Source organism: Eublepharis macularius, chromosome 1 (assembly GCF_028583425.1).
Source record: "Eublepharis macularius isolate TG4126 chromosome 1, MPM_Emac_v1.0, whole genome shotgun sequence".
NCBI classification, from domain to species: domain Eukaryota; kingdom Metazoa; phylum Chordata; class Lepidosauria; order Squamata; family Eublepharidae; genus Eublepharis; species Eublepharis macularius.
In genome coordinates this window covers 128,742,823-128,751,159 of record NC_072790.1, presented here as the reverse complement: position 1 = coordinate 128,751,159, position 8,337 = coordinate 128,742,823, and the positions used below count along the sequence as shown (strand labels likewise).

Sequence of the window (8,337 nt, the reverse complement as noted above, 5' to 3'; positions counted from 1 at the left end):
CACTGATATGAGGAACTGAGTCTCCAATGGTAAGAGTGGAACTAGGTTTTGCCTTCTGTTCATTGAGTAAACAGAATAATACCATGTACAGAAACTGAAGTGATTTTAATTCCACCATTAAGGAAACTTTCAGTATTGGCAAGCACAGCTATTGAGAATCTGTGTAGATTTGTTTGGGAAGAATGCATCAGGCAATTGTACATTTCTGTTTCTCTTTTCCCCCAGACTTTGTTTTCTTTCATATGAACTGTTGTACTATTAATGAATGTCTGCATGTGTGCAATGTATCGAAATGGTTATAAGCGCAAGCATATGCAAGAAGCTATACAGATATAAAACATTATCTCTCCACATGGCTTCTCAGTTGTTCATCAGCTTCTTGGCTCTGGTGTGCACTAGCAAAACAAAGCCTTTCTTGTGTTCACAGCAGGACTACTTTTACAGCAGGACTATTTTCATAGTGCCCTGATACTCTTCCACTGTTTTAAGAGAGGGCAAAAGTAGCTCATTGTACTTCTCTAAGAGGCTGGAGGCAAGAACATTGCCAGAAGCATCCCTGAACTTTTTAACTGGTAGATCCAAAATGACAAAAATGAAACTATGTTGAATACAAGGAGGGATAAAATACTAAAGTCTGGAAACACTTATATTACAGGTTTAAAAAAGATTTACAAGTATCCAGCTCAGCAGTCTAGTTCATACATCCACTGACTGGTTCCATCTCTGAAACAGATGGAAGACCCTCCCATCTACTATTCAAATAACCACTTATGTGAATCTGGGGAAACTCACTTCACTTGGTTGGCTTCCTCTAAATAAAAGACCGGACTGAGGCCATGGGAAAAGGCACTTACTTCCCCGTGTTGCAAATGTTCCATGTGTTTCTGTGGCATATAAACACATTTGGCATCTAGAGTTAGCACAACAACAAATGGTGGCATAAGTGGGTGCATCACAGATGCTCTCACTCTATACTCAAATGCCCACATTGTATTTAATTATTTAGTTATTTGGATGCTTATACCCTGCTTTTCTCTGCAAGTGTGACTAAAACAGCTTACAACATCGTTCTCCACTCTTCCATTTTAAATAATAATGATAAATGTGTTCATTTATATATGTCTGGGTATGTGTGAAATGCTTTACCATGGCTGCCATCATGTATATTTGGCCCTTGAAAAGGAAGTTCTTGACATGGCAGATGGGAGGACTTACGTTGCTCCTCCACCATCGACTTCTGCTGCTGGCACCTGGTGAATTAGGAATCTGGCCAAAGTCCTGAATTCACCTCAAACTGAATGTAAGATTTCATTCCAAGTCCAATTAAGGATCAGACTACATTTTTTTACTTATAATTTATAATTTACAAAACATTACATAACTTACAAAACATAACAATATTACATTTCTAAATCTCAACCATTCTTAATACAAAGATATTGTTATCTATATTCATGATTATTAAGTTTCACCCAATTATAAAGCATGAAACATATTGTTATAGCAGTGACAGTAACATTTTCAGTGTAACATTCTATTAATTACGTTTACCATAACCCCACATTTCCATTTCCATTACATCTTGAAATTTTAGTTTTGTTAATAAAAATTTGTTTTTTGCCAAAAATTCTAAGGTTCCCATTTGGCGTAGAAGTTTGTAGTAACATCAAAGACTCCCACCATTAGGGAGACCTCTAACAATATTATATGATCTTTGGAATATTCTATCTTGGCTCCCCGTATAGTGAATATCATTAAACGAAATTGGCATGTGGTAAGTAGCATTACTGGATGTGAAAATCCACCAGTAGTTGGCTTCAGGAGGACTAAAAACATCAAAGACATTGTAACACACTTCGATTTTAGGAGTGGGTGTCCACCAAGGTTAGCACCGGTTGGGCACTTTCCCTGTGGCCACTGCAATGTATGCCCTCTATCAGTGAGCACTGACACGGTTAAACATCCGGTGAACCTGTACACAGGATTTCTCCACATGTATAACACCATTTGTGATCTATGTTATTGTATGTCCATGTGGGTTACTGTATGTATGTAGTACGACCAGACCAGTCAAGCTCCGCCTTCAAGAACATCTGTCAAAGGTTAGGAATAGAGTCACAGAGGAACCGCTTACACAGCATTTCATCCAGTTCCACCGGAGTGCACGGAAAATGAAGTTTTCTGTACTCAGAGTACTAAATAATAAACGAGTCACAGACGCCCGTAGAGCACTCTTGCAGTTGGAGGCAGAGTAGATTTTTAGACTTAACACTATGGCTCCTAGGGGCCTGAATCAGGAGATGGATTTCACTCCTTGTAAAGGTTTAGGTCCCTTTAAGACTGTTGGGTGCAAACAATTGAATGACTTGGCATTTTAGATTTTTGTTGTAAAGGAGTAGGTTCCTTTAAGACTGTTAGGTGTAATTGAATGACTTGACAGTTTGTGTAATTGAATGACTTGACATTTTGTATTTAAGCCCTGAGTTTAAGGGCTATGCCACACTGTGAAATAATGCAAAAGAGGACGCATTGAATTTGAAAGGAAATGAGGATACTGTAAGTAGTTTTGCCATGATATGTACAATGTGCCCGTGATCCGTGTGACCATTGATGTTGTAATGAGCATTTAAAATGGTTCTATGTACTGAATTTATATGTACATGTATGTAATTGATTGCAAGCACTGATATGCTTCAATATGAGGAATTGTGTGTTGGTGCAAACTTTCTGATTAGAATTGTATATCCTTCAGGCACACAGTAAAGGCTGGTGAAGAAACAAGGTGCTGCGAAACGGGAAAACACCAAGGCTGGCAAACCCATTGCCATCTTCCTGCTGGGAGCTCACCCCCTCAGGGGTAGCTTGCCGGTTGGGAAACCGCACCGAAGGGGTGTTGCGGTAATGAAGATCGTGTGACCACAACAAAAATAGAATGGAATACCATGTAATTTCTACGTACTTCGGGGGGATATTTTGTGCCGGCGGCTATAAAATTGTTTAGGGCCAAATCACTAACCCAGATGCTATACGGGTCACTCCTTGGACCCCCAACTTCTTGTTTTGCACCTTTAGAGTTAGTTCAATCAAAAAAATTTAGAGTGGTCCTTCAAGTCCCTAAGTGTGTCTCTAATGCAATGGTTCGCCTGGAGACTGGCATGCAGAAAGTTGAAGCAAAGATCACCCTGCATTCCATCTTTCTATGGTTAAGGATAAATTTTAATCCTTGTGGTTTATTACCTCTAATCTTAACCGATGATTTCCAGTCTAAGTGGATGATTGCCACTAGGCAGAAAATTATGGCAATAGGATTTTCCCCTCAAGTGCTTCTCATGATGGGAAGCGATCAAGCAAGGCAATTGGTCAGGCAAAGGATCGACGATATCGAATGACAATCTGACTTACAGGGCACTCCTGTCTTTATAGCTCCTCCTAGCAGCAGATATATTTCTGCACCTGCTTCCTATTTATCCATTGTGGAGGTAAACAAACTCAGGAGAGCGTTTACTTTGGCTAGATGTTCTGCCCTACCTTCTGCTGTTCTGGATGGCAGATTTAAGAAGATTCCTTGGAATGAGAGGCTATGTCCTTGTATACTTGGGGAGGTTGAAACCCAGGAACATGTGTTCCTGAGGTATCCTTTCTTTAAGAAAGCACGTATGAGACTTATAAATCCCTTTCTGGAAGGTATCTCAGAACATTCGGATAAGAACAAATTAGAGAAACTGCTGTAAAACTCAGATTTTACAACATTACACCAGATAGCGAAATTTTGTGCCCTGGTTGTTAAAGTCCATTAGAGTGTAGGCCTCCACTCCGGCTGCTTGTCTAGAACTATGCTGAATTTCTGGTTTTTATAAATTTTGAAAGATATGTTTTAAATCGTACATATTCATATGTTCCATGTTTTAATGGTTGTAAAATATGTATTTTACTTTTTATGATAAATGTATTGGCTAAGTGCTGTAATAAAGAATCTAAAGAATCTAATGTAATTTCTAGGGCTGCAATTTAATCATTGAGAAAGATTCTCAGACTGTACATTGGTTGATATAAATTATCTTATATGGTCTTCTTGGAGTGGATTCTCCTTTTCTTTGATGTTATTCAACTGAAGACCATTCCCTCTTGATACAGCGACTTCTACAGATATAACTTTTCAGTTATTTTTTCCATCAGTAAGAGGTCCCAAACCTTATTGAACCATGTATTAATCGTAGGAACTGATTTTGACTTCCAATGTGATGCCATTGAGGTTTTAGCTGCATTAAATAATGTTGTTATTAAATCTTGTCTAATAGATGGTATATTCAGATCCTTTCAAATATCTAAAAATATGATTTCAGGTTTCAAAGGTATTTTGTAGGATGTTATAAACTCAATCAGAACTAATATCTTATTCCAAAATTCTGTAATATACTGGCATTTCCACCAACAATGAGCATAATCACTTACTTCCCCACAGTGCTTTTTTTCTGGGGGGATGCAGGGGTATGCATATTCCTAAACATTTTGTGACTCTAATGGGAGAAAGTAAAAATTTTAAAATGTTGGAATTCCCGCTAAACCAACTCCAAACGTATTATGGATATTTATGTGATTTGTTAAGTTTTATGTAGCATATGTTGGCAACAAAGATGTTTAGTTATATTTAAACTCACTAGGAGCGCTGATCATCTTACAAAAAATGGAACATCTTTGAGCATTGAACACGCCACCGAGATCGCTGGCATAATCGGTGATCGGTAGGGTGCAGACAAATACAAACAAGTCTTCTCTAAGCCACTTGGAGCTCTGGTAGTTGGAATCTAGCACATTGATTGGTCAGTCTTGTTGCTACCCCCGATGGCGGCAACCAATTTGTGTATTTGTGTATGTTTTGCACAAAGTGCAAAGAGTTTGTCTATACTGAAATTCTTTGGTTGTGCGCACATGTCACTATAGAGGGGCTTGATTGGCAATACCCATAATTCTCATCACGGACAGTCTTCTGATGTCATTTCCTTTCACAGTGTTTCCTGAGTCTCAGATGGAAGCGATTGTTTAATCTGTGAAGTAGTGTGGTGTTTTACTGATGAAAGTTTGGCCTATAACCTCATTGAGTGGCAGTATTTCAATATGAGTAGGAAAATTACTAATTATTTTACATCATCACAGCCAGAAAAGAAGTGTAAAGTGAATGATGACTCTGTAAAAACAAAAGATGCGACAACGCTGTTGTGTGATACAGCGTCAGCTGTAGACCACGTGGAGAGTGGGCACACGGCCCCATCTTCTGTTGACCACGTGAAGAGTGAGCATGTTCTTGGTAATTTTGTCCATTGACTGCATTTATTTTTTCCGATTTGAACTATAAAATGGTGATTTTCTTGAGTCAAACTGAGAGTGCCCCTAAATATTTTTTTAGAAAAAAAGCACTGCTTCCCCACATTGTTTCCAACATAGAGGTGTAGTCTTAGAGTATACTCTAGATAGCTTTTGCGGGGTTTGATACCAGAAGTTGATAATTTTGTATGATTGAAGGTTAGTATTAATAACTTGCAAATTGAGTAGTCTTGAGTTCCAACTGTGTTCCCATTTGAAATTGTAATTTCAAAGTTTTGTTGCCATTTTTTGTGTAAAACAGTACCTGCTATACCTTTGGTGTGTATTAATACATTATAAATTTTGGATACTAAACCTTTACGAATGAATTCTTGCATGTCGATAGTTTGCTCAAATTCTGTTGAGTAGTATTCTCTTAATTTGATATCTTTAGCGAAATAGTTTAACTGAAAGTATAAGAACCAGGGTATCTTTTGTCCTATTCTCTCCTCTAGTTTGTGTTTTTCTAGTAGTCCTGTTTTAGATGCTATATCTATTAAATGATATCAATATACTTTTCATTACCTCCCAGTTTGGTTAACATTTGGCTAATTAATTAATCTTCCTGTGAAGCAACGGTAGAGAAATGGGAAATTTTTGGAATTAATTTGTCTCTGTATTTATTCCATATTCTTAAGATTGCTATTAAAAATGGGTTATATTCACATTCTTTGGGTCTTTGCTTAGAATTCTTCCAAACTAAAGCTTGTAGTGTAGTTGTATTTTGTTTAGAATTTATTGTTTTAATCTAATCTGTCCTTTATCTTGAATTATATGTATTGCATTGATTATTCTTGCAGCAGCATTGCATAATTCTAAGTCAGGATAGTTATATCCTCCTTGTGATATTTTCCTCTTTAATGTGTTGAAGGCAATCCGTGGATGTTTATGTTGCCAAAGGAATTCGTTTAATACCGATTGCCATTGTTTTAGTAGCGTGACCGGCAAGTATATTGGCAGTGATCTAAACAGAAATAATAGTTTAGGCATGACAAATTACTTAATTAGATTATATCTCTCATACCAGGAGAGGTTCTCTTTCTGCCATGTGTATATGTTGGTTTTAATTTCCTTCATTTTAAGTACATGGTTTTATTGTATTAATAGTTTTGGATCTAAAGTGATCTTAACTCCTAGATACGTTAAGTATTGAGTAGCCCATTGATATTTATGTTGCTGTTTAATTAGAGCTTTTTGTGTTTCTGATAAATTGATTGGTAAAATGTTTGATTTCTCTTGGTTTATTACTAAGCCCGACAGTTGTTGAAAAGTGGCCAGTTCTATTTCCAGGTGTTTCAGTGAATGTAGGGGGTTAGTGATATATAGTAAAATATCATCTGTGAATAAACTTATTTTGTGTAGACTTTTATTAAGGGCAGCCCAATCCTAAGAAGGGCGGGAAAAGTGAATAGGAACCGAACTAAGGCTTGCGACCGCGTATCTGGGCTTTACGCCCGCGTAAGTCGCCCTCCGCCCGCGCTGGGATGCGGCGCTGGCCCGCCGGTGGCCTTGCACTGGCGGAAGCCTCAGGCGCCCGGGCGGCGGCGTAGAAGTGGCGTAGAGCCCTGCGCCGGCGTGGGGGGAGGGTGGGGCCGGAGTTAGTCCGCTCCCTAAGCCCCTCCAGAAGCAGGAACACCCACAGCGGCGCAAAAAAGCTACGCCACGGAAAAAGAAGGCGTAGCCCATAGGCGCCCATGGAATGGCAAAAAACCGACCCTCTCTCTGAGCGCCCCGCCCCGCCCCCATGGCCTGAAGGAGCATAGGATGAGAACTATCCTGGGGACCAATCAGCATGCGCGCCCGGAATGGACGAGCCCCCCTCTCTGCACCCAATCATCTGCGAACGTGCCCTACAAAACATCCGGCCAGCGCCGCCCAAACCCCAGGTAAGTGTGCACTTGGCTGGAGGCTCCGCCCCTCTGTCCGTGTGCTGCGTGGCATTGCCCCTTTCAACACCGAAGGGGGGTGAGGGCATTCATGGTGGCAGGCACAGAATGCACTCGGGGGACTTTGCGAAAAAGTGGAGGAACTTCCCGTAAAAGGGAAGAAGTGCAAATGTCTGCCTAACTCCCTTTCTACCCTGACAGAAAGAATGACTCAACATCTAACTGGACTCATGCAAGCTCGTTGCTTCTAACTAAGCACAAACAAATTAACCCTTCCGAGGCAGAAGGGAATGACACTTGGCAAATTAACTGCAGCCTCTCCTGTTTCCTTGCAGGTGCCCTGACTCTGGCGCTCCCGCCTGGTGATGACCGACAGAGCGCTGACAGGTGAGGAGGAGGTAGGGGAGGGGGGGCTGTTCTGCAGATTAGTGCAAACCGCCCATTCACCTGAACCCACCTGCTCACTTGCTGCTTTGGGTGAGGCCTAGCAGGAGTGGGGGGCAACCATGGCCGCCCCAGCCGCCTCAGAGGCAGGCGCCCCGAAAACCACATGCGACCAGGTGTTTGTTATGACCAGCTCATTCCCTCCCTTAAAGGTAAAGGCTTGCCAAGGCTGAGCGCATCCTCGCCAGACCGTCATGCATCAGCTGGTCGCTGCTGGCGTCGACTATATGCATCCTCCTGGATGGCGGAGTGTGGGGCTTGCCTCGCCAGTGGAACGAGGCAAAGCCCACACGTGTCTTTTTCCCCCACAGGCACGTCCAGGGCAGGGCTGCTCCCCCGCGTCCCGCCCTCCCCAAACATCTCTGACGGACGGTTGGCTGCAGCCCAGGAAGCACTTTCGCGCCGTGGCCTGCATCCCAGCCCCGCCCCGCCGAGCTGGAAGGAGGGCTGTGAAGAATTCCCCGGCTCCCTTGCTAGCCTAAAAACAAGCCCACTTGTTCCAGTGCAATAAAACGAGTTGTCAAACAACTGCCTTCTGTTTCTGCGAGTCTGACTTTGTCCTCTGCTCCTCCCCCAACACTCCTGTCACATATCTCCACCTCCACATCGCCACAAATGTATCTGACAGACCCCGTTCTGCCTCCCC

The 8,337-nt window shown here is 41.5% G+C and overlaps 1 long non-coding RNA gene across 1 annotated transcript; it reads left to right on the top strand.

Annotated features, from left to right (window-relative positions):
• The first annotated feature begins 7,161 nt into the window (after window positions 1-7,161).
• Window positions 7,162-8,113, top strand: LOC129331684 (uncharacterized). The gene is made up of 3 exons (XR_008597296.1): window positions 7,162-7,247; window positions 7,583-7,634; window positions 8,003-8,113. It is a non-coding gene; the product is annotated as an uncharacterized LOC129331684 (long non-coding RNA).
• Window positions 8,114-8,337: the final 224 nt, after the last annotated feature.